Source organism: Amblyomma americanum, chromosome 6 (assembly GCF_052857255.1).
Source record: "Amblyomma americanum isolate KBUSLIRL-KWMA chromosome 6, ASM5285725v1, whole genome shotgun sequence".
Lineage (NCBI taxonomy): Eukaryota > Metazoa > Arthropoda > Arachnida > Ixodida > Ixodidae > Amblyomma > Amblyomma americanum.
This window is the reverse complement of record NC_135502.1, coordinates 118622916-118649495: the sequence shown is the minus strand read 5'-3', so window position 1 is coordinate 118649495 and position 26580 is coordinate 118622916. Positions and strand designations below refer to the sequence as shown.

Below are 26580 nucleotides of genomic sequence, written 5' to 3'. Positions count from 1 at the left end.
CGCAGCGCAGCTTCAGACAGCAGAAAGAATGAAATATTTTCTATATGCTCGCGCATCGACATATACGCAAAATCACTTGGTTCAAATAGGATCCTGGTGATATTGTTTTATTGAAATCAGCACCAACTGTTTTAACTGCATCGCCGTTTCCAACAAGAGCACAAACAAGCGTGATATTATTGACTAACTTTGTTGGAGACCGTTTCAACACGGGATGGCAGGTGCCCGGCAGTCAAAGTCTCGGACTAGGCGATGAACCAGCTCATTTTCACCAGTCACCGCCTACCAGGAATCTAATACCGAGCACTTGATTACGGCTCTTTAGTGAAATGTTTGTCTCTTCGGTGCTTGTCTTGAGAACAACGATGCAGCCTCAGGCTGTGTCTGGAAAACAGCTTTGTGAGGCTCGAATCAGGCTGTGTGTATTTTAAGTAAATTTATTTTTCACCGCGTGATTGATTTCTACAACGAGCGAGTTCTATGTCCCTAGTATTTCAAAATAAAAATCATTGTGTTTTACCCCTATATTATCGTATAATGCATAATTTCTTTTTGTGCTAACATTTACAATGTCATTCTTATGAAAATAAATTCAATGACGCAGGATGAAATCGTGGCCGCTGCGACCGCATTTCGCCGGAGATAAAATGAAAAAAAAAAACGCCCTTCGGCTGTGCGATGTCAGCGCGCATTTAAGAAACACAGGTGGAATAAATGAGGTGATCCGAAGCTCTCCACTACGGCGCCTCCCATAGTACAACTCTGGAAGGTTAAACCAGTAATACCATGCCATAGTTCAAATATAAACACTTGTTCCCCAAGGATGCTTCCTTGAGGGCCACCAATATCTAAGTGCCTCCGGGAATGCTGATTTTCGTTTATAACAACTCTTTGTGTGGGTGTTGTAACCATGAGGAAATAATACATCGTACAGTTGCAATTCCTCGAATAAAATCAGGCAAATTAAGCGATTGAACACTCTGGAGCAGTTGGTACATATACCAGCTACTGTTTGCCTTCGAAGCCTTCAACACTGTATTTTTTAGTTTCGAGTGCCAGATCAGAAGGTCTTACTTTTCGAAAATCTTGTTATTCGGGGGTAATTAATTTTATATTTCCATAATAATTATGACACGTAGTGCTTGTTTACACCTTCTGGAAGCATGGAATATGGGGGTAGTTCTCTAATTTTAGTGATAATGTTATTGCTCCTTCAGAGAATACGAGTGATCTTGAAGTATGTATGTACGTACGTTCTGAAGGAAGTTTCTTCTAGATAGGGCGGAATTTCATTTATATGTTTGAACTGACCCAGACTCACATCCAAAGTATGCTTATCTCTTACGTTGTCAGTATCGCGTAACATGTGGCTGAATTAGATAATGGGCAGTATATGTATGTATGTATGTATGTATGTATGTATGTATGTATGTATGTATGTATGTATGTATGTATGTATGTATGTATGTATGTATGTATGTATGTATGTATGTATGTATGTATGTATGTATGTATGTATGTATGTATGTATGTATGTATGTATGTTTGTATGTATGTATGTATGTATGTATGTATGTATGTATGTATGTATGTATGTATGTATGTATGTATGTATGTATGTATGTATGTATGTATGTGTATGAATGAATGAATGACTGTTTTATTTCTATCCCTTGGTGGTACAAAGTAAAAGGAGTGAAGGGACTCGCAGAAAAAGAGCTGCTTAAATTCACCTTGCAAGACACTGTACGCCCACTCGCTAAGGCAAGGTATTGCTGCAGCTGTTCGCAAGACAGCTGGTCAGAGAACAGCAAAAAAGGTACATCTGTCTGAGCTAACAACATGCTTTCGCAGCAGCATTACAACACTTAGTGATCAGGAGGAGACGGAAGCAATGTAAATACACAAAACAAAAGTGACGCATTATAGCGCATGTTAGGTTGCTGGTTGGTTGTTCGAAAAAACAAACAAACAAAAAAACAAATCATACACAGCTACCACTGTCCCCAGATTGTCTGCGCGTCGTCTAATAAATCCAAAACGAGCATCATTACCGCGCTCCTCTTTGTTCGCTTGCCTTCAGGAATCAGGACGCATGTGCAACAGAAGCAGTCTACAGGTTTTTGTCAGCAGAGCGCCATTTCAATCGCTTTGTAACCTATCGTCAGGCTGAAGTTTGTGGAGTGTTTGGCTTTTTTGCTCGGAATAGTATAGTCTTCGTTTTTTTTAAAATAATTTACGTTTAGATAGCTTTTATTTCACGAGTGGTGAAGATATTCCAGCAATTCATTTCCTTGCAAATATACCTCGTATTGAATGCTAGCTGAAATGATTTTCGTTAGTCAGCAAAACTTAAAAGATCAACGGGAAGCGATGTAGGTATGTCATTGATAGCTACGAAGAATAATAAAGGTCCCAATATGTTTCCCTGGGGCACACCAGAGAGGAGTGGTTCTAAACTCTATTGCTTGTCATTATGAGCCGCATTTGTTTGCGATGAGTTAGCTGTGGTTCTTGAGGGGTAAACTGTAACTTCTCTATTTACCTTATGGTAGAATTTCTGTAATACCGAATTATAGCTAACTCTAAAGGCGCGCTCACACTAGCGGGAAGCTTCCCGCGCCGGCACAGCGTCAACGTCGAGGCTGCCTCGCAGCTCCTCGGAATGACGCTCACACTACGCGCGTTTTCTCGCTGCGGTTGTCTTGGAATGTGGAGAGAGGAGGCGCTGAGGGAGGACCCGAACGAGCAGAAAGAGAAGGGGATAGTCACGTGACACCAGAGAAGACTGGAAAGCGCACCCTGCTAGCTCCCCTCCCGTCGCCCTGGCAAAGCAGCCGCCGAGTGCCCGGCCGGCCGGACGCGCGCAGCCAGCCTCCGCCTCCGCCGACGGGGTCACTGAACTGGGACCGACGTCACGGTTCACGGTCGGCGCCCATTGGCTGTTCTGTCACCGGCACGGGAAAAATAGGTACCGAACCCATCGCTCCGCGGGACGGCAGAGCAGGCTGTCCGCGGGAGAAAAACCGGCTTGGGCGGGAAGCGGCACGCGGGAAACGCCCGGCGTTGCGCGTTTTCCCGCTAATGTGAGCGCCCCTTAACCCCTCTTAAAAGTTAACATAAATATGAAAGACAAGGTGATTTTTTTCTAGTTGCTTAGTCAATGTACTTTCCGTTAGTTCTTTAGGTGTGAAGCCGAACTGCTCGCCAGAGAGAACATATTGCTTGCCCCAAAATCTGACTGTTCTGGAGCACAGTTTTTTATAAGAATGACAGTTGTGTAATTTCAGCGTTTTGTATTGACCGCGCATTGCTGTGACTGCCGTGGCCCGCCCATAAGCGCTTGTGCTTCTGCGGGAACACGTTATGCACTTTATATACATATCTTGCAATAAAATTTCTGTATTTATGTATGTAGGTACGTATAAGCCCTTCGATGACACGGATATAATTTAAATAGGCCTTTAATTTCGAAAATTCGATGCATCGTTTCCTTTATGAATGAAAATACCTTCAGAACTTTAAATTTCATTTGAGCAGGTACTAATAGTTTCAGCTGGATTAAAAAGTGAGTTATTGAATGGGGGGGCAAGTCAATGGCGTACTTGAAGGGCTTTATCTGAAAGCCATCTTTGTGTTCTGCTCTTCTGAATTTCCGATTCATAAAGACTGCTACGACTTCATTTTCTGTTTTACGGGACACAGAGGCTCTGGACAGGTCCAGTTGGCGTTTGTACGGCGTAGCCTGCAGAGGCATCGGCGGAACAGCGAAGTGTTCTCGAGACGTTCGGGAGGTTAGCTTTAAATGAATTCGAAAGGTCTCCTCCGCGAACAACTACACCAGCTCCTGTTATTGAAGCAATAGGAGCTATGACATTCGAAAGTTTGTTGATATCATTTTGTGATCGAATTTTTACCGAACATCAAATAAAAAATATTGGTGTAAGAATTTAACTTCGCGACTTTCAGTTGACGCCTAAATTGCGGTATATTTAAAACTTTTAAAATTTTCAACCTTCACAGCATTGATGTTTTTCACATCAAGCTTTTCGTTCACCTCTTTTTTGTGCCCAGGGTTATTCAGGATTTTATAGGTTTTCGTTTACGATGGCCTGGAGCCAAATGCATTCCTGGCAGATTTTATTTTAGTAAGCTGGGTGGTCTACGTGTCGTTCGTGCTTTTTCAAGGAACCGCGCAATCCTATGTAGCAGTGCACATTTCAGCTCGAGGGCGCTCAAGGGTTAACATATACCTATTTACGCTGACAGCACTTGGAAACTGTTGGGATGGAAACATGAATGAAGGCAAATGTTCGCGGTGGTCGGCTATGCCTGTTAGAAGTGTGCCAGTACTTGCACCGTGAATTTGAAAATTAGGGATGGTCATATCAAGAGAGGAAGGCGTAAAGGTTTTTTTTTGGCGGGTTCGGCCATTTATAAAGTTGGAAAAACTATTTGCACCAAAGGCGTAAGCTCTTTTCGGAGGAAAGCAGCGCTTTGCTTGCAAACATTCTCGTCGACAATTAAAACCAGGGAATGCTTATTGGCGGACACATAATCGACGAATCTTTCAAGCATATCAAGGTACTTTTCTGAACTGGCGTCTGGGAGACGGTACAACACAGTCACATTCGCGGTCACATTCAGCTGTCAACATTTCATAGTCCGCAGCAGACAGCATGAACTGTTTGAGCTGTGCGAGAGTTCAGAACTGGGACTGAAGAGTCACTTTTTCGGGCTAGGTCTGTTTAGGGTGCACTGTAAGATATAAGTGGGGACGCAGTGGTCCTTGCAGTCGGCAGATAAAATCCCCTACTTTCCCTCGGGGGCTACGAGATGACCCTGCGCCAAGCGGCCAGTTTTCGCGCGTTATTCAAACCTGTTAAACAGGCAGTCACCGGCGCCTTGATGACGAAGCGGTAACTTAACTCGTTCTTTCATTTCTCCACTCGACCGTTGGCACCGCAACGGGTCGCCGCCCCTTGCGTCCGTCACTGCGCGCCTGGCCTACTGCCCGCATTAAAAATAAAAATAAAAAATTCGTTTATCGCACGTGTATGCCGTGGTTGCGATGATTCGTGACCGGTTGGCTAAATGCCAAGGAGCAAGAGCAGCGCGATAGTATCCGGTTTCTACGGCAACAAGATTAGTTCTTGGTTTAGTTCCTTGCTGGCGAAGTTTCCACGCTGCTCGGCAGATGCTGCGATCGCCAGCTCGGTTTGAACGAGCGTGGGTGGTACTTCTCGCCGCTTGCGTCCAGTGCTTTTCTCGTGTCATGTGCCCGCCTATATATCCTTACACCGTGATTTAGAGCAATGTGGTATAAGCTAGAAGTTCGCCTTGCCTCAGTACGAAGCCTCGGTGAACATTCGCCCTGACAGGTTTTTTGCGCAAAAAAAAAAAACCTGCCGGGGGGGGGGGGGGGTTGGGGGGGGGGGGTGAAGTATCTGACCAACTAGCCCTACAACAACACTGGACTTCAAAAGAAAATTTATAGGAGTCGCGAAGTGGCTCTATTTTGTCACCCTTGCTTTTCACACATCGGTAGCTTCGATGAAAAATCTTCGGCTATATTCTTGACGGAGCTTGCCCAGTGCCACCGGATAAAGGAACAGATACGTTTTCGTATCTCACAAGGTGCAGGGAGTTGACATTTTAGCCACATCCGCCGCATTCAAAGTTCTCACTCGTAATCATCATCATCAGCCTCATCCACTACAGGACTGAGGCCCCTACAATATCTCTCCAATTAACCCTGCCCTGTGCCAGACTTAGTTACCATAAATCCCCGCAGATACCCTAATCTCATCTGCGACCTGACTTACTGAAGCCCCCAACTATTACTACACTTACCCTCTTTTGGAACACATTTGATTATCTTAAGGCACCAACGGTTGTCCTGCATTACATGCCCTCCCTGCCCATGCCAGCTTCTTCCTCTTGATTTCGACTACGATATGATTAACCTGCGTTTGTTCCCTGGCCTACTCTTTCCTCTTCCTGTTGCTTAACGTTACACCTATAATTTTCCTTTGCATAGCTCGCTGCGTTGCCCTTAATTTTTAGGTTCAACAATTTTCGTTAGCCTCCACGTTTCTGCTCAATAGATGACTAGCACTAAGACGCATCTGCTATACATTTTCCTGTTGACTGATATTGGTAAATTACTATTGATATTCTGAGAGTGCCTGCCAAATGCACTCTACTCAATCCTTATTCTCCTGCTCATTTCACTCTCGTGGTCTGGATTTGTGGCCACTACTTGCCCTAACTAGGTATATACCCTTAGCACTTGCAATGCCTCATTGGTTATCGTACGCTGCTGTTCTTTTCTGGGAATACTTAACGTTACTGTAGCTTTCTTCATATTAATTATTAGACCCTATGTTTTGAATTCTTTGCACTTGACAGATTTCTGATTTTCGCGCGTAGGTCTGGGCACTGCGATTCCAAACGAAGTTCCAGCTATCATCGCGTCTCTTGCCGAATGCTTTCACAAGCGCATGTTCGCGATCAGATAAATGTTCATTAATATACGTAGGCGTCTTTGACTTAAACCCAAGCTTACCCCAAGATAGATTCTTTGCCCTTGTCACTTTCTGATAAGTGCCTTATCATGTTTTCTCTCCAGGACAAACTGGGCAACAATCTTGAATACCAATGGGTTTCTTGGGACAGACATGATGTGTCATCGGCCATTGCCACTACCATTTCATCCAGCTTCTGCTCTAGGCCTTTTAAATCCATGTTAGCACTTGTTGAGTATTATTGCTCGCACTGCCCCACACATTATTGTCTCAGTTGTTAGCCAGTCACGTCGTTATCGCAGTGCTGCGTTTTCCTTTCTTAGGTGCTCATATTAGTCAAGTACATTTATAAGTCGACTTGAATTTTTTAGTATTTGTCCGTTATGAATTTCGGGCTGCACTTAAATTTTTAGCGTTCGGGATGCGTGTCCCGTCCAAAGGAAATTTCGAAAGCCTGCCTTGATTTCATTCTTCAGATCTTCAAACGCGCATGCCAACAACTCTTTACATATATTCGGCATAACTGCATGAGGCACGCAGTTTCAGTGTCATGTTGTAACAATGCACAGACTGCGGGAGAGGCGTGGCAGCTTGTGAGATACAGAAGAAGACGTACCCCACAAAGTTTAAAGTTCGAAGCTGCAGCAGAGAGTACAAAGCCAGGCGAGTTAGACTGTCGACCGTGGCGCGTACGTCATCGCTGCTCTCTGAGCAAAGCCTCTATAAGCGTCGTGACTCACAGTGCATGCATTGAGGTCACAGCTTTTCCAGGATAGCTTGTGTGCAGGCAGCTCGATAATCTTCGATGTCGTTTGCAAATCCGCGTGCTCAGGAGCAGGAAGATTGCTCGTACGAGGGCGATCACACTGCAGCATAGAGTAGAAAGGCAGGTGATCTTGATTGTCGGCCGTGGTGCTCACGCCAGTGCGACCTCGCGCTACATATGAAGCAGCCTTTATTTCATTCATGGCGCTGGGGCGCAAATTGTTGTAATTTATAATAATACTTTCACGCTTCACGCTGTGAACGTGTGTCTGGGCTGAAGAAATAATGATTAAAATGCTTCCGCCAACTAAATGCATTACACACGTGGGTTATTTAAGAGAATTCAGTGATGTCCTGAAGCACAGGAAAAATATTATCCCGAACTTTTTCATAAAAGCTCAGAAAGAAAACCAGGTTCAAAATGACCGCAAACATACCCAAGCATCACATCTCGTACGGGAGCACTTTTTTCGTTTTTATGGCGTTTAGTATGCAGTCGAGCCTTGTTATAACGAAATGGTTTGTAAAGAAATAATGAATATAACGACGGAATAGCGACTCCCCTTGGAAGCTCTGCCAACACGGGCTATAACTAAACTATGGCTATAACAAAGTAACCGCCAGGCCCCCTCAACTGGTTATAACGAGGCTCAACTGTATCACCTAGTTGTTTCCAGAGCATGTTGATATGAACATCATGAACAATTTATCTACTCTTCTTTTCATTTCAAACAATTCTTTTGTGTTTGGAGGCTTACGTGGATGGCTACGCTTTTGTTTAGGTATACTCTAATGAACGACTGCATATAAGCTTTTATAAATAGGCGCAATAAATTATTATCCTGAGCATCCTGAGTTTCCAAGCAATACACACAGCCCCGCTTTTTTTGCGAAATTTATTTAATGTGTATTTAATTATGTTTCGTATTATTCTGCTAACGTTGGGCTCCTTTGTACTTTCCTGACGAATTAATCGACTGAAGAAGACGACAGCTGTGTGCGCTTTCGCAGTTATGAAGAGGTCGATTAACGTGCTGCAGATTATTTTTGCGTACGTGGGTCCTTCAGTCATGCTGCTGACTCATTGCTGTGATGTGGAGCTTCAAAATTACGCGGTGAGTCCTATATCCTGTGAAGTCTGCGAATCAACCGATCTTCATTAAGATCCGCTTGGATTTCGAGTAATTGCAGCGAACACTGTCGAGTGCGCGGCACTCGCAATTAAGCGCTGAAATACGACAGTCGATGCTACATATTATGCACCCGTCTTTTTCTTATAAGCAATTTAATTCCCAACAAAGCACTGAATTTAAGAAAGTTGGCTATTCGTAAAGGCAAATAGGAAAATACGGCTAAGGGTACAGGAGCGAAACTGCAAGTAGATTGGAGCAAGCGAGATACACAATCACTGACTGTATGTTCGTGTTTTTTTTTAGTTAAAGCGCTTAGTAGACGAGCGCAGTTTTCGATATATTTTCGTGGCGTACCTAAGCTTACAGTTGATCTGGAACGTTATATAGCCAGCGCTCTCGCAGCACCAGACTGCGTTCGCTGCTCTGGAGATGGAAAGCAAGGACAACGGTTTGCACAGGGAGATCATTACGCTGCCGAAGGTGCACATGCAGGATCCTTGGTATTTGATATATTGGCAACAAAAAACTTGCGGTCCGCTCTCTTCCTTCAATAAGCAGCAGAAAAGCATGTCATGAGGCATTCATGCCGAAAATACACACCGCGCAGTAGAGACACTTTCGAACGAGGGTCGTTCGGTCCTTGTGGGCTATTGTAGTGCCCATCGCTGGTTCCCCTCCAGCTGGCGGGCTACCAGAACTGTTTTGGCAACACGTGGGCATATTCATTACTTTTGCATCGGGCTTCCGCATACTCGTGCTAATTAGTAATGTCCGATGGGGCGCTCGGACGAGTCTTGGAATGAGTCATGCAGCACGAATAAAAACACTTTCTAGTCCAGAAGCGAGACTGCAACCATCCAAGTGTTGACAAATGTGGCGGCTCGCACAGAGCAATAATTTTTCTCGGACTTGAACACGAGTGGACAAAAGACAGGGACAGGCGACAAGAAGGGGTATAGGACGAAGGCTGGACTTACAAGTGCTGTTTAATTCCGAGAAGCATCACCCAGCGAGCCATACAGAGAATAGGCAAGCAATCGTTTAAACACAGCGCGGCTGTGATCATGTGGCGCAAAAAAACAGCAGCAGTTTCACGAGCAGGGGCATCTTAGCTTACTGACCGTTATTTCAAAAGCTAACTCACTTTCATTTCGGTAAAGACTCACTAGCACATTTATTATTGCCGTGCTGTTTTATGCGGTATACATTCTCGCGCCTCTAGTATTTCATGTTCACGCATCGTGTTTGCAACTAATAACTGACCGGCTATCGGAGAGTGTCTGCGATGGTGCGGAAGATGTATAGGGTCAGCCCCGTCAGCACACGTTATTTGTGTACCATCAGGTCTGTGCCACGCTGTGTCTACACAGCTGGCTCTCGCATTTCCCGCAACTTTTTCTGGGTGTTGCTCTTCAGGACTAAAACCACAGTTGTTATGCCGACTTTCATCTTGTGCACCTTCGCGTCTTTTGTCCGCCTTTTTTTTTTTTGTCGGATGGTGTTCACTTTCAGGCATGTGCAAACCACACTAAATTTCGACGGTTACGAAGCTACTTGAGGCAGTACATGATTTTGCAGCAGCTATAGATAAGCACAGCCAGACATCTTTCTTCCCGGCGCCAGTGTGAGTGAATCGAACGTGTGTGTCCTAATTCCGAGTCGGCCCGGTCGCGCATTCCGTCGTGTCTTATTCTTGGGCCTCCTTTCTGTTTAATATTCAGTAAATATTTTGTGAAGGAAGTGTCCTCGAAAATAACACTTTTTGGTCATGATAGCATTATTCACTAAGAAAAAAAAATGCTGAATGATCAGTATGTATTAAATCCATCGCAAGCCAGAATAGAACACTGGTGCTCAACGTGGCAAGTAATGATAAATAAAATAAACGAAGCAATGACACAAACTTTGCGAGGTCCATAGATTTGAACGAAACATTTACATTAAGCATACCAAACAATTCTGGACAAAAGCATTTTTTAGCTCGAAACCGTTTATGAATGCAATTTTTTCATGCAATGTAACATTTCACTATAACGATCAATATATCCGCAGATAACCCGACGGCAGTCTTGTATTTCTTTTATTAACGTTTTTGCTATTGTCAGAAGCATTTACCCTTGGTTTTCTATGGCAGTCTTTGCTGTTCGATGTGACCGATGGAAGCACTTAAAAGAAATACTTTGTTAGATATTAGAAAAATAGACCATTACCTTCAATATTTTCAAAACAGCGTCTTATAATTTTTTGATACTCAAAAATTTTCTCTGAGAATGTTAGACATGTGTTCCACCCACCTCTGTTCATTTACAAGAAGTTTGCGAACTCTGCGGCAATTCATTCCTGTGCAAAATGGTTTTAAAGTTTGCCTTTTCCGTGGCCTCACCTCAGGTCATTTCTGCGAGCAACACTCAGCTTGCACAGTCACAAACATTAATCGCACGTTATTGCTCACTCCCACGTGAAGAACAAATTCTGATGCTTGTGTATTAGGTCGTTTCAGGCATTTTATGAGCAGTGTCGTCCTTTCCACTCTTTATTTCAGCCATTCAACGTTCGTCCCAGTGTTTTTTTCAATAATGCCTGTGACGTCAACATTGCGTAACCGGAGCATCTTCTCTGGTCACGAAACGATGTATCGGTTTGTTCTTCCTGCTGTTTGAAAATAGTCCTACGTGACATTTCAAAACCGGTTTCTTGTGGCGGGGACAGGGGAATTCAAGAAATGTCATGCGGTAATTAACTCAAAACGTTGGGAAAGCCTCTGGAGTTGCTTTTCAACAATATGACGCGATGGCGTTAATTGACGCCCATAGATGCGGAATTGCCCATTCAAGTGAAGCGCGACTGCACCAGCAGGTGCGGCTGTTTCAAACACAGCCATTGGTGGGACTTGTGAGGCCCTGGTTGCTCTTGCCGAGCAACCTCTCGTGTCCAGTCAATAATTTAGCTGCCACCTGCCTTGGTGGGAACGTTGTGATGAGGTCACATGATCACGTGACCTAGGCGGAAAGCGGGGCACCCGCCTTTTCTCTCACGACACCACCAACCACGCCGGAGTTTGTGCAGAACGGGAGCCTTAACGCTATCGCATTTATAACACGCGAAAGAAAACCCCTGACTTTTCTATATTCCATTACCGGTGACCTGCAATCACCCGTCAAAGGTAAAATGTTTAGGTACAGTTCTAGCCTCCAGTATGAGATGGAATGAACGTGTGCGTTGCACTTATTTTAGGATTGTAAAACTTATTTCCAATAGTTTGAGAGCCTTTTGGCCCCTCGCCTAAATGACGTCCAGAAGGCCTTGGCTCCTGGAGGCGTCTTTAGCCAGTTGGACGATTTTTTACAGCTATAGCTGTTAGTTGTCCGTCCCTGGCTTTCCCGTCGCCGTCGGCGTAACCGGTGGGTACGTTAATGTCACCTAACCTTATGTCACGTTCAACCAGCTGTGTCGCATAAGCCTACAGGTGGCTCAGTTTGGAACAGCCGCCTGCCAGTGCAGAGGTGCATCACATGACCACTACACAAGTGGTCACGTGACTGAACGCCTAAACACCTATCGCTGAATCTTGCGTTACATTGCCGTAACCGTGGTGTGAGTTTTTGTTAGAAGAACCCTACGGTAGCTCTCAGCTTGCAAAACTTTTATCCGGCCAATTCTTGAATATGCTTTGGCTGTATGAAATGCATGTACTATAAAAATCAAATAAAGATCAGCCAAATTCGTACAGAGTTCGTACAATTGGTGCACTTCAGCAACTTCTCTCACACAAAAAGGTTATGTTATTTCCTTTGTAGTTAAGCCGCTTTCATAACCGACTGAGGTACATGCATCGTATGAACCATAGTAAACTTGGTATAAACAGGAACCTTTATATCAGAACTTCGTTTCCACCGACTACGAGTGGAAAACATTCCAAAAGATGTAAAGAATATACCTGCAGAACCGATTCTTTTAAGAACTGTTTATTCCCTTTAGAACAGTCAGTAAGTGGAAGGAACTTTTTTCCGATACAACGGATGCCCGAATGCCGCTTCTTTTGTATGAAAGTTTAAAAACAGTTCTCTGTTCTCGTGGCGCTGCCGCTGATCTGCTCTTAGCGTGTGTGTGGTCTCACAAATCTGTTATCCGTCTTCTTTTTTTCTTCTTCTCACGTTCTTCCTTTCATTGCCTATCCCTGGCCATCACATCTGCTGGTAGCAACAGTGCGCGCATGTGCACATCATCCATTCCACTTTTTTGCTACAGGCCGTCTGCCCAAGCCGACTGATCATGTCTAATATCCTGCTTGATTCGCGTCTTGTTACGCCTTTTTTTTTCTGCCATTTATTTTTCCTTTTAGCGCGTACGCCCGGCCTAAGGCCCTATGTGAAGGCTGGAAATAATTTTGAAATGCATCTGAATTTTATTTTTATTTGTGTTGAGCATTGTAGCTTTCTGCTCCCCTCCCTCGAACCGGTGTCATCGACTTCCGCGTCGGCAGCAAAAGCTCGAAGCGATTGAACGAGCGGGACGAAAAGGTCAGTTTTGGCGATCTTCTTTTCATTTTTTACGTGATGCTAATGTGGAATGCACCGAATTTGCCAGCATTGTTGGTACACGAGAAGCGCCGACTTATATGAATTTATTTTAGAAGAAAAGGTCCCGCTGCTTAAACTTTTATTTTTTTCTAGTCCTGATCACTTGGATCTATGATAAGTTCTGAGTTCATTTCACACATTAGTACTCCTAACAAAAAGAAATCTAATTTTTTTTCACAGCGTATAGGTGGGCTGATGCATGTGGTTTTGTTAGCGCAATGAACATGCTGTCAAGGTTTACCACTGCCTATATGAAACAAAGAGAAAACGAAATAGAAGGGCAAGAATGTGTACTCATACCCAATGTTCTCGGACACATATGCTTTGAAATCTTGAAAAATCAAGGTACTCCGTATATTGAAATATAATGGTCCATTCTTCTTATATGTCGTCAAATATTTCTTTTAAAGTGTTTCATCAACTGTATCGAACAGTTAAGACTGGCATAGAAAACCGACGGGGAACGCTTCTGGCGATAGCAATAACGCTAACAGAAAAAAAGATGCAATACTGCCGTCGGGTGATCTGCGGATATATTGATTGTTACATTGAAATCTTACATTATATAAAAAATTGCGTTCATCGACGCTCTGAAGCGTTCCATTTCCAAGTGGGGGCTGTATCAGCACTCTCACTGATATACTGCATGCAGTTTGAGCAAGCACAACGAGGACGACATCTGTTGCGCCCCTATCCGTATTCAGGCAGGCTCATTTACCAGGAGTGCCCGGAGCACTTCGGGATTTGTCCGAATACCTTCAAGGACTTGCTGTTCCGTTGCTGTTGCGGCGTCGCTGCTCCGGGATTGCAGAAAGTAAGGAGTTAATCAACATCAATCAATCAATCAATCAATCAATCAATCAATCAAGTTGTCCCAGTATGCCAGAATTTCGGAGGGACAGCGGGTTCAGAGAAATTCCAAAGCGCACCGCAGAAGCACGGCGTGCATTTCTCGTTTATTTTTTCAACGGTGCAAGTCCAGGATTCGTGGGAATCAGTTTTAATTGTGAAACGACTGTGGAACATTTCAAGGCGCTTCAATTGGAAATATTGAAAGTAATAGTCTAATCTTCCAATACATAGCAAAATATTTCTTCGAAATTGTGTCCATCGCTCGCATCGAGCAGGTAACACTGCCATAGAAATGCAATGACGGTAGCAAAAATGTTAATAGCAAGAAAATGCGAGGGGAGACATGCACACATATTGATTGCTATAGTGAAATCCTACAACGTATCGAAAAATTATGCCCATAAACACTTTCTCGCTCAAAAATGCACTTGCCCACAATTTCTTCGTATGTGTAACAGCATGGTTCATCAACAGCTCCTCATCTGGCAGATATCCTCTACCACACTGCTTGAAAAGCGAACGTGAATCTATTGCAGCTGAGAAAACACGCTGAAAGGTAAATTATATGCATATACTTTATGATAATGAGCAAATAATTAATTGAACTGTGCATATCAGACTGGTCGCTGGACGGCCCACATGCTTTTATCAGATTCGAAAGTAAGAGGTCTGTCCAGCAGAACATTGTAGGAAATAAACATTCTCGGGGCAAGTATTGAAGAGGCGCCGTGTATTTCGTAGCTCTTGACTTTGCCCAAAAAATGTTTCAACTTAGCGTTATCATTACTATAATTTATGAGTCTTACTTCACATGTGTTGAAGAATGTATCCTTGCATGATGCATGACGTGTGCTTTGAAGTTGCTGTTTTGTTTCGTCAAGAGACGTGTGTGTATGTGGATAAGACATTTTTGTGTACACATTGGATATGTACAAGACATATTTCATCGCGGTCACGTGCATGCAAAGCTACTGTTTCTAGCTAATGGATGCGGTCCTGGGAAAACACTGCATGACAAGAAAAGTGACATTGAAGCGTCGCCCCAAGCACGCGCACCGTGACATACATTATGGCTGGAGATGGAGCAAGTTTTATTTGCAAAACCACGAAGCACCGTTGGCATCACCATCAGCTCGCGGGCAGTCCGCACAAGGACACGAAATGCACAGACAAAAAAACAGCAACAACGACGACACAGCAGCAGAAACCTACCCGCCATGGGCACCGAGGGCACGCAATCAGCGCAGGCGCACCACCAAATACGCCAGAAACCGGGTCACGCAAAATCGAAAGCGAGGAAAAAGAATAAAAAATAAACGGCAAGAAAGGAACATGCGAGAGACAATTTTCAGTGCTCGCCCGCGGCCTCCTGGCGTCTTGTCAGGACCACGAGGCTGTCAGCTATGCATGCACTGCACCCGACCAGATATCGGCCGCCGGAGAGAGCCAACCTCGGAGCGACGAGGCCGCGTCTCGCCCGGCCGATTGCCCACCACGAGCACCACGGCCGACCCCGATGCCGTTTCAGCGCGCTTTTGCCTTTTTCTCCTTCGCCGCGTGCGCCACGGCTGGGGGATATTGCGGTGCCAGCCGGGGGGGACCCTGCTTGGAAGGACGCCGCCGCGACGACCTCGTAGCTTTGCACTGCCATTCCCGCAACACCGTCCTCCCTCCTCCACTCAACCGCCATCAGCGGCGGCAGGCCTTCCTAAATTGCCTACGCGCCACGAGTGTGCAAATACACGACGCGGAGAAGAGTTGGCGAACGAGTCGCGGGCTGCAGGAACGCCGCGGGACATGGATGCGGCCCGCTTCGGTGCGCCGCCGATCCTGATCGTATACCAGTGCGCCAAAGGGGGCCCTTCTGTGCGGAGGCCCCGCTCTGCTTTCTTTTCCTGCGTCTTTTTTGTTATTCCTTAGTTCTCTATCGCTGAAAATCAAGCGTCGGGGTCCCTTTGCATGTGTCTCGATCGCTCCCTGTATCGCGCTGGACAAGATCGCGAAGCCATGCAGATACCCGCAGTAACGTGCGAGTCTATCGTCAAGAACAGTAGCAACTGCGCAGAGCGAGGTCGTACTGGCCTCCGATAAAATTGTTTTCTCAGTCTTCCTCCTTTTGGTTTCCACTGGTATCCCAAGTGTTTGGGGTATTCGATTTTTCTGTAGAAATGATCGAGGTGGTTTATCGCTACTATCGCCTTCTGATTGCAGAATGGTGCTCTGAGTTATACAGGGCCCGGTCTCGTTTTGATTAAATGCTTTACTTACAGCGCTTTAATAAAACAATGACATCTAGCGTGCTAGTTTGCCACGCGTGATTCACAAGTTTCTGTAAAACACTTAGTGAATGTGAAAGGAGAAGTGTCGCTTCGAAGTGACCACGCAATCATTTGACAACGTCATCACAAAGTCTTCGCTCATGCCCCCTCCCCCTCATGTTTGCTACATGCTGTCACTAATTCCATTCATCGCTCCATACCTCACGATGCATCGCAATTCACGAGAGCAAGCCTGAAGAAGAATTGAACGTATTTTACAAAGTGTGACTTTGGTGCTTATACGATCATGTTAGGTCATTGCTCACGATCATGCAACATTGATTTTACAAAGTTCTCTCGCGTCAGTTCCGCCAAACAGAATAACTTTTGCATTAAATATCCACCAAGCCAAGAAAATGTGTCATTCTGAGGAGGTGAAAAGGAAACAATTATCAATATGACGCCAGGTTCTCTCTGCGACGCTTCCGACGTGCGCTAATCGCGCGAGCTCGCAGGTGCGCCTTGCAGTGTGCAGCTGCCAGCAGGTAATAAAAATGTTATTTCGCAACAAGATTTATTGCAGTCGTTTTCGAGAAAGAATTAAGTGCTTGAAGTATATTAGGAAACGTGACAAGTGCAGATCGAACGGAGTTGTTGCTTCTAAAACTGACTATTTAGAAATAAAAGCAGCTGCCGGAGCACTTAAGAGTGCTGAGACGGGTGCGGAGGAAAAGAAAAAAATTCGAGCTTTTCTATAAATTTCTGATCGTATTGCATGAAATGGCAGGCACATCGAATGTAGACGTTCCGAAGCTGTAGAAAATAAATGCTTAATTGGCATTCACGGTAAGTGATGCGCGTTCCGCCGACAGCTGTTGAGAGACAGACAGAAATGAGTCGCAGGGTTATGCATGGGTCAAAATAATTGTCAAGGAGTCACAAGAACAAGCAATTTTTTTTAAAAGAACGTCTTGCTGGGCAAGTTGCTAACTGTGCATCTTTGGTTACAGGCGCTCCGTCCCGTCTTTCTTCCTTGTGTTGTGTCTGTTTTCGCGCCTGTAACCAAAGATGAACAAGCAATTGTATGAGCTTTAGGTCCATACTGAGGTGACCAAGAGGTATTGCGCCCAAATATGTCATAGGACAATGTTGATATGATTATTAGGTCATGAGATCTTGCTTTGCGATGACGCCATTTCTTGGGGAAAAAGACCACGCAATATTTGCGGAATAGAGGCAGTCTGCACGTGTAACAGGTGACGCTACGTAAAAAAATGCAAAGAGAAGCACTTTTCTAGTCTGCATGCTAGTTTCAGAAGAGCAACCTCGAAGAACACGAAGTTAACGTGGGCGGGTTGCCATTACGCTTTCGTTGCGGGCAAATTGTTATTGTGCGTCTTTGTGTGCAAAAACATCAACAAAAAACAGAATATCCCGGCATATTTAGCTGCGACGTGTTATAAGGGGTTTTAATACATATAAGATTGACTAAAACGCACTGTCACAAGAAATTGCCCCTTGTATCCTCACACACGCTTCTAGCGTTTCTGACAGTGGAATTTTACGCGCCGCTGCTTATGATGGCTATGACGTTCTTTGCAGAGAAAGATGTTGGGGGTTGGACTCCTCGCCGCGGCGACCATATTTTGACGGAGGTGCAACGCATTATCTTCCATATTCGGTCCACGCCTAACTGCAGGTAGTCGAAACCCAAAGCAGTCAGCGACTCAGCGTGCCTCATTTTGATGCGTAGGAATTCGTATTTAGCCGAAGTTGGACTTTACCAGGCATTATTTTTATCCATGAGCTTCCACGAAGTCCGTCGATAAATTTAGAAGTTGTTAGAAGTTAACCTTCAGGGGGCGGCAGAAGGTTATGTGGGCAGATGAGATTAAGAAGTTTACAGGCATACGGTGGCCGCAGCTGGCAAAGGACAGGGTTAATTGGGGAGACATGAGAGAGGCCTTTGCCCTGCAGTGGGCGCAGTCAGGCTGATGAAGAAGAAGAAGATGATGATGATGATAATGATGATGATGATGGTGAAGTTACTGATAAGTTCTGTGAATACGACACCGTCGCCCCAAGGGCGAGGTGTACGAACATTTTCTCCTATGACAGCTGCTCGGGACTGGCCATTGTACTTCTCGTTGGCCTCCGCCACTTGTTCATGACCTTCATAGATAATATGACTGACCAGTTCACGCAACGCTCCGACGTATAAGTTATGCAAATGAGGTTCATCGTCGTTTTCGTTCTCATATACGACATGGCTTAGCTCAGAAAACACATGGCTCTCTGGCTCACACATCGCTTCAATATATCTCCGTTGCATTATTATCTTCCTGCGTACATGTCAGAGCTCTCTTTTTTTATATGGACTAATCATTTGCTTGCTTTTTGCAGCTCAGAAGTTGAAGGCGGGCGGGGTGTTAAGCTGCTTTCCGGCTCTCCCTACCTCTCAACGATTGGCATATGACTCTGTTACAGTGCACAGACCAAATAACTGGCGTTCGTGTTCATGAGAAAGAGAGAGAACAGTGGAAAGCAGATGGCGTTTCGTCCGCATTCGATCGGAGTCACGACGCTATAGGAATATTACCGGAACATGGTTGTCGAATCTGGCCCAATGTGTACTCTCAGTTGAACATCATTAGGGGCGACCTTGCGGTGGACCTGTTTCGGCCAGTGGTGACGGGGCGATGACATTGAGGCCCACAGAGTTCTCGAATGACGTCAGAATGCGCGCATTAGGACAAGAAAAGAGCCTCCCAAAGGGTTCCTCTGCATCAGGAACAGTAGCGGAGGCAGGATGTCTCCCACTAGAGGTAATTGCCGCCCAGGAAACTATGCGTACCCATCTCCGCCATGTCCTGCAAGGGAAGAAGCACTTCCTACACCGTGTCCACCTAACTCACAGCAACTCTAGCTTTGGCCAGGCAGTGCAGCTCCTGCCCCTTCCTACTATTAATCAGCCTCAGAAACTACTACCTCTGGCCTTTCCTCCATGGACACTCTCTCCTCTAAAGGTGAAGAAGTCTGTTCCAGGTGTGAATGCAAAGAGCCGCATGCCACAGGCAGCACTTCTGCAAGCTACTCTCGCCTACTTAATCGAAGAATATACGCAGCACACCCATATCTTCACCGATGGTTCAACTACTAAAGAAACTTCTTCTTGTGGCCTTTATGTGCCCTCAACAGGCCATGCCCTTTCTTACCGGCTGCAGCGGAGGACCTCCTCTACAACAGCTGAGCTTCACGGCATTAAGGAAGCCGTTTCTTACATCCTGCGCCGAACCGCCGGCCGTTGGGTTATCTTCACCGATTCAAAAGCATCTCTGCAGATCCTGGCCAACCTGCTGAAGAAAACGAATCACCAGCCAGTTTCCCTGGACATTGGGTATATCCATCATTTAGCTATTGCCGCAGGCCACTGCATAACATTTCAGTGGGTACCTGCTCACTGTGGCATTATGGCTAATGAAAAAGCAGATGAAGCGGCCCGTAAGGGCCATCAACATCAGAGATACATTCGAAGTTTTCTCACGAAATCTGATGCGTCTCAAATGGCTAAAAGTTTTGCGTACGAAGAAACGTATCGGCTTTGGAGTTTGCCGACACATCAGTACCAATTTCTTGACTCAATCGACCCACATCTTAGATCAAGACTCACCCAGAATTCCTCGACAACTCGAAACACTTTATCACCGACTTCGTCTGAATGCTGCATATACAAATGGCCTGCGATACCGTTTTGGACAAATGAACAGTCCGCATTGTGACAACTGTGCTTCGATAGAAACTGTGGAACATATCCTGCTTGAGTGCCCTGCGTATGCTAACGAGCGTGCGTACTATGAACATTGCATGCAGAAGCTCTGCCCAGTGCCCCTAACAATGGACAAAGTTTTAGGCCCCTTAGCCTGCTTCAGGCAACAGAGACTTGCGATGAACTTTCTTTTTACATATTTAAAAGACGTTGGACATCTCGATAAGCTCTAAATTCACTTGCAGGTTACCTTCATGCATTCTTCTTGCAGAGAACTTTGTCAGCCCATTCGTCAGACTATGCACTCCATCATTCCACAGGTTACATCAATACTCGCCACTGCATCCTTAGTACCCATTTCATGGCTGCATTTTATCTTCGTTTTTTTTTCACGCTCCTCTCCTTCAGTCTTTATCTCCCAAATTCCCCTCCCTACGCAGAGTAGCATGCCAGCGATATTGAAACGCCGGCTAAATTCTCTGTTTCTTCATTAAAGAGTCTCTCTCTCGGGTGGCGATGCCAAGAGGTTGCTAGAACAATGGGCTGTGCACTTCCAAACCTGTCTCCAAGTCCTGAGCAATCGCAGGTCGCTAAGCAATGGCTTAGTGAGAGCAAATCTTGCTGGAAAGCTACGTGCGGGAACCTCTCACGATGCGCTCTCCGCGATGAACACCTTCTTGCTGGAACAACTGCACATGTCAGCGAAAATGATTCGTCCACTCCTTGCGACTGTCATCTGCTGTCTTCCCTGTGTGCAACGGCGGGCCGATGTTTAGTTGTCAGAAAGTGGCTATAGTGGAGTTACACTACTGTTGGCGACATTGTTTTTGTTGATAGCTAATTGCAAATATTAATACAGCTAACGAGGATTAGTAGTAGCTTCTGCTATCGAACAGGGTGCGCCAGTTACAGCGCTTGAATATGAGTATGGTGTAGTGTAAACATTGAAGCTCAGTTTCTCCACTTAGTAGCATCATGCTTAATATCGGATGAAATGATAAATACTATATGTCGTTGTTGATACAGCTCGTTCCGAGTACCACTACGACTAGTTCTGGGAGCTGAGCGTCGTAAAAATGCACGCGCTGTCATGCGCTTATTCGCAAACGCTGCCTGAGCAGACAATTAAACAGGTGCGCTTGTTTGGATTGAAGAGAGCCGTGTCTCTATCATAATTCTTTTTCCGGAATAACCAGAAACAGGAACACGACCCGTCTCGTAAACGTCACATCGTTGTCCGGAGATACAACCCCACCACTACCAGCCGCAGTCACGTGGACGGCTCAGGGCAGAAGGCCCCATACGCGAGAATCGCCGTTCCCAGAACTGATTTTGCAAGAACAAACGACACGCGAGCTTCCCTGGAGCAGTTCCTGAACCGAAATAAAACTTCCCCTGTAGCGTAAAAACCACCAGGGGGTCCGCCGGAGGACAGCTCGTCGTCTTCGTCGACCCTGGCCAACCACAGCGGCGTGCGTGCAGTCTGCAGACCACGACGCAAGCTGCGGGAAGAGACTTGGCGTCGCTTCGGGATCACAGCGCCCGTGAGCGCGCTGACAAGAGGCAAGTGCGCCTGGCCACGCGCTGAGCGGGACACGGTGTCTGGAGTGGTCGAGTCAGTTGTCACTCCTGTCTGGCAGGGGCTAGCCGACCGCGAAAGAAGCGCGCGCGTGCTCGTCGCCATTCGGGGAAGAGCCAGCCGATGCATCTCATCAGACGCACCGCTGCCCGCGAGCGGAGGACCCCTGTCCTACACACCCGCGGAACGCGCTCGACGTCGTGCGCCCGGCTGCCTTGATTGACAAGTTTTCCCCGGAAACACGAGTGGCGAGTATTGTAACACAGAAGCAACTGCGACCTCGAGTGATGGACGGCGTGCTCGCGACTCCGCGCATGACACGCGCGCGCAGTGCTGTTTCTCTTTCTTTTTTTATTTTTTATTACGTCGCTTTTCTTCGCCCGGTCGGGTAGGCGACGGCCTTGCATCTACGTGCTCGCTCTGGCTTGTCGCGCGAATGTTTCATTGCGGACCTAGCGCAATTAACGCGGGCTTCGGGTAAAAATACTGGCGGAATTCCAGCCGCTGTGCGCCGTGTAGCTCGGTGGCTGATCACGAGCAAGTCAGCCCCGCATCATGTGTCGGTTTGCACAACGTTCGAGGGCGCCGGCGGCAATGTGAGATTTCAGGAAGGCGCGGATTATACCGCTAGAGATGCATAGGCGAACCGGTGGCAGAAGACCTCCGTCTTTTAGTAATCCAGGCCGTGACGTCAAACAGTACAAAAAACCTTTCGTCGTCGCACGCACGAAACTTTTGACACGGAAGGGGAAAAACCTGCGCACTTTCGGACCCAGGTTGTAACAGCACTTGCAGCCTAGAGGGCATCTGGGGGCGGAAACGCTGAATTAGCTTACGTAATTTTTCACATCGTTTCCTGTTTACTGCTACCATTCCCATGAGCGTACTTCTTAGCCTTAAAAAAATACAAAGTATGCAGCCGGCTACCATTTAAACTTGACTATATGCACTTTTACGCCCAAAACGTACCGAAGGTTTCTGGCGCTCTTGTATGGAACAGCATTCGTAGCTCTTATAAAACGGAGACCAGTTTCCTGCTCATTCTGGAATGTTATTCTTGGGTATGGGAACCTCTCGTAGCATTTTGAGTTTTATGGCTGTAGCCTGACCCGTTTCTTTTTATTAAGAAGCTTCTTTTGGACTGATGAATAGCCCTCATGCGCTCGGTCCATAAGTTAGAGTGAGTTGTCGAAAATTTAATAAAAAGCTGCACTGAAAAGCAAGAAAGAAAACAAATAAAAGTGCTCGCTTCGGTCGTCTGTTGTTTTTGACTCATTTTTAATGTTTTCAAAACGGTGCATTTCATAAGGACCACACTGCAGTTTCAACTTCAGCCCGTTCATATCGCGGACAGCTCTTTGCGTTCTAAACTAAGTTGTCAGAGGTTCCAGCGCTAGCTAAATTCAAGACCTTTCGCCTGCTTGACGCCTACTTTTCTTTACAGCCGTGAGATTTGCCCGTTTCCTGTCATGCATGAGAGGACATTTTGAGACAAAAGTGTGAATCCTTGCTGCTGGCCCGCACGGGAGCAGGTTTGGGAAAACCGCAGAGATCCGCCGTGTAGTTTCCGTAGTACGTCCCTTGTAGAAAAAAAAAGAAAAAAAGAAAGGACATGGAGTGCACATTTTTCTGAAAGTAACGGAAGGTCAATGTAGCTCTGTCCATAAATTAGTTGACATCTCCTTCAGAAACAGTCTCAGTGGTCCAATTCGCATGCAGTAGATGAGAGTGATATTTGTAAATTGCATGGAAATATACAGCGGAGAGAGTATGTCGGGTGCCACCGCTTCTTTGTCACTCTAAACAGAAAGGAGTAAAAAAGGGAGTAAACTGTCCTCTAGTGCACTCCCTCTTGTAAATGGGAGTGCGCTACAGCACAGTTCACTCCCTTCTTGCTCCCGCATGCGCCTATTCGTGTTTAGAGCGTAGCAACACCCGCCAACCCAGATGTCGTGCGCAGGTGTGGATTTTCGAGCCTCCAGTTCCAGTTTTCAAGAGGGCAGTGACCGCTGGAAGCAGGGAACAATTTACCGTAGGAGCATTCTCTGTCTGTTTCCCCTCGGCGAAGTGGCAGTCCTCAAGGAAACTGAAAAACAATTCAAATGGCCTTTCGTGATGGCGGAGCAACTGCCGTAGGTGAATGGCGACAGCATGCAGTGATGCGCCATAAGTTCCGCGGCACTGTAAGCGACGCTGACCTCCGCAAGCATTTTCGCGCGTTCCGAAAGCGATCTGCTCAATACTGTTGAAGGCAAATAGGCAAGAAAGAATTTCGCGGTGCGAGTGTTTTGGGCGGTTAGAATTTGTGATCATACCAGTATTATGCTGGGCTTAAATAAGTTCGTATCAGCCATGTTTTATGGAGGCAAAAAGTATGGAATTTATGATGTGGCTACACACAACCGCAGTTCCTCTACACTATCATGCGAACCCATCGCGAGTTCGTTCTGCAACGAGGCCACGCATGAATGATTTTGCTTGTCAGCAGTGTGTTTTGCTTTGTTTTGGCGTCTCGTGTATATCAGCTCTACACAACTTAGTTTTTCATAGTGGAAGGAAGCAGACCATTTGCGTACTGGCGGAACCTTATAAAGCACCTTTTGCACATCTTCCAGTGATAAGTCGGAAGCGTATGCCGCCTTGTAATTTCTGTCAGCGAGGGAAAGCCGCGACAGCGAAACGCTACCTGTCGGACAAACGGCAAGCTTGCTTCATGCACACTGCTGTTACACAGAGACGTTAAGCAACTCTTTCGATACGCTCTGCCGATGAAGTAGCAAACCCTGCAAGGCAAAAACATGGTCTGTGAGTGCCTGCTTGATTATGTATGCTCTGGCCGCATGCCTGTATCCGGTGGACACAGATGCGGGTAATTATACCGAAACAACGGCGAGATTATGTTCGCGTTGGGTCGGTGACATAAGGTAGCCAATTCATTTCCTATTCAACTTGTACTTGGAGCGTGGCTGGTCGGGTTGCTCGTTAATTCATGAGAGCTAGGAATACAAACAAAAAGGCGGAACAGCACCACGTTGTGGCTTTGGCGGTTACGTTCCGTCTTCTCTTCGTCCTTGTCTAAAAGTTGCGCTCCATTGCATTCCTATAGCTGTCGACTTGTACGACCTCCGCGGCCATTGGAGTCCTATTCTGCCTCGTGACCTGAGCAAGGGGAAAAATGTCTCACTTCAGCGAACATTTATGCTTCAGGGTCAGTATGAACCGTTTCGCCGTATATGCAGCAATTATAGCCCGCGAAAGTTTGAAGACTGCCATTCTGAGCCTACGCTGACTGCGAAAATTCTCCGCCAACTACGCGACGATGCTGTATCAAGCTTTGTAATTGCATTGGCGCCGAAAAAAAGAACACAAATGAATATTCTTTGCAAGCAGTCTCTTTTTCTCCAATTCCTTTCTGCTCAGCGACCCAAATTCACAAAACCAAGAATATTTTCCTTCATCATAGAGATATTTGTCAGGGAAATCAGACACGACATGATGGACTTGAAATCAACTCAGACTGCCCGATCTCTTAATGACTGTCAAGAAGCGAGAAAATGAAGTAACTCTAAACATATAAGTTCCTTTCAAAGTTCACAAATATGCATGTTCGTACAAGTAGAGTTCTGTTGGCGTAAGCATACGTTCCGTGAACGTCACGTGGAAGCGGCGATGCACACGGGGTGACGAACGTTTTGCGACAAACGAAGCTTATCGGCGTCGCTAAATGGGTCATAAAAAATAACACTCATGCCATCGTAAAGCGAGGTAATGCTATGCAACCGGAACAAACATCACGTGTATGTTCAGTTAAGCGAAGTGCGGAGAAATCCCCCACCCAAACCCCCATTGTATCCTACGCTATAGTGTGTTTCATTTGAACACGGAAAATCTCACTTCAGCGAACATTTTATGCTTCCGGGTTAGTATGAAAAGTTTCGCCGGATACGCAGCAATTTTAGCCCGCGAAATTTTGAAGACTGCCATTCTGAGCCTACGCCGACTGCGAAAATTCTCAGAGCCGCACTTTTTCTTGGATTCTTCGTACACTTCCTGCTCTGGACAAATCTCTCCCCACCACGCAACTACGCATTCTTCGACGCACACACCTAAATATATTCCTTAATTCTGCGCGTTATTTTATCTGCCGTATTCGACACTAAGCCCGAGCCCTATGCCAATCCAGGACATTCCATCTACTCCTGCCCCGTTGTCATTCAATTCCCTCATTTTACGTACCTTTCCCCCCCAAACGTAGTGGGCATGGCTGCATAGAAGTAAAGTTTACTCTCTCTCTCTCTCACCTGAAAAACTTCGTGATGCCGCATTTTCTTTAGTTTAGCATGGGTACGCAGCTGAATAATAACTTGAGGAGTAGCCGAATGCATTGGCTTATGCGCTTGCTTGATGACACGAGGATTTCAGCAAGCGAAGTATAAATGTGTCATAAGAGTCTGAAAGATTTCAACATCCAGCAGGGATATTTTGCGAAAGGTTTGTAGTACGTAGCGGCACAGAAGAACTCGTCGACTTCATGAAGTTGGCAGTGGCGAACAGGAAAGTTCAGCAGAAAATTTCTATAATTTCCAGTATACAGTATGCACCCGGGGTATACTTTTACAGGGCTCAATTTCAGGAACAAAATTTTTTTTACCTAGATTGTCCGCAACCGGTACATAGTCCACTGAACGTGTTTCTCTGTGTGTGTGTGTGCAACCCGGGCCTGCAAATGTACGTGCATGCGCTGATCACTATAATCCGAGAAATCGGAAGAAAAAAAATGTCTTTCTATTTCGACAGGAGGCTCGTCACAACCGTCACAACTGTCCCAACCGTCATCCGGCGCAGACGTACACAATCTTGCTTTAGCGAAGCCTTTGACGACAACTTGGCAAGGGATCACTTTCCAGGGCTTCACCACCCACTTGCAGACTTCCGCGCAAGTTTATATTCTTCGAAGTTCAAATAACAACTAGTTCCAGCGAGCACGCGTGGCACCTCTCAGACACGCAGTGGCAGCAGAAGTACAGGGCAATATATATATATATATATATATATATATATATATATATATATATATATATATATATATATATATATATATATATATATATATATATATA

General features: G+C 45.7%; 1 long non-coding RNA gene across 11 annotated transcripts in view; it reads right to left on the bottom strand.

Annotated features, from left to right (window-relative positions):
- The window catches only part of LOC144094044 (uncharacterized), a 100622-nt gene that overhangs the window by 10177 nt on the left and 63865 nt on the right, over nucleotides 1-26580 (bottom strand). For 4 of the 11 annotated variants that reach the window (XR_013306391.1, XR_013306387.1, XR_013306381.1 and 1 more), the window contains 2 exons: nucleotides 23492-23546; nucleotides 22738-23040 (listed from right to left, as the gene is read on the bottom strand). The exons of 3 other annotated variants lie outside the window; for them this stretch is intronic. This is a non-coding gene — a long non-coding RNA (uncharacterized LOC144094044). Of the gene's footprint in view, nucleotides 1-7267; nucleotides 7394-22737; nucleotides 23041-23491; nucleotides 23547-24419; nucleotides 24620-26580 lie in introns of those variants that run through there. 4 more of the 11 variants (XR_013306388.1, XR_013306386.1, XR_013306385.1 and 1 more) reach the window with 3 other exon arrangements.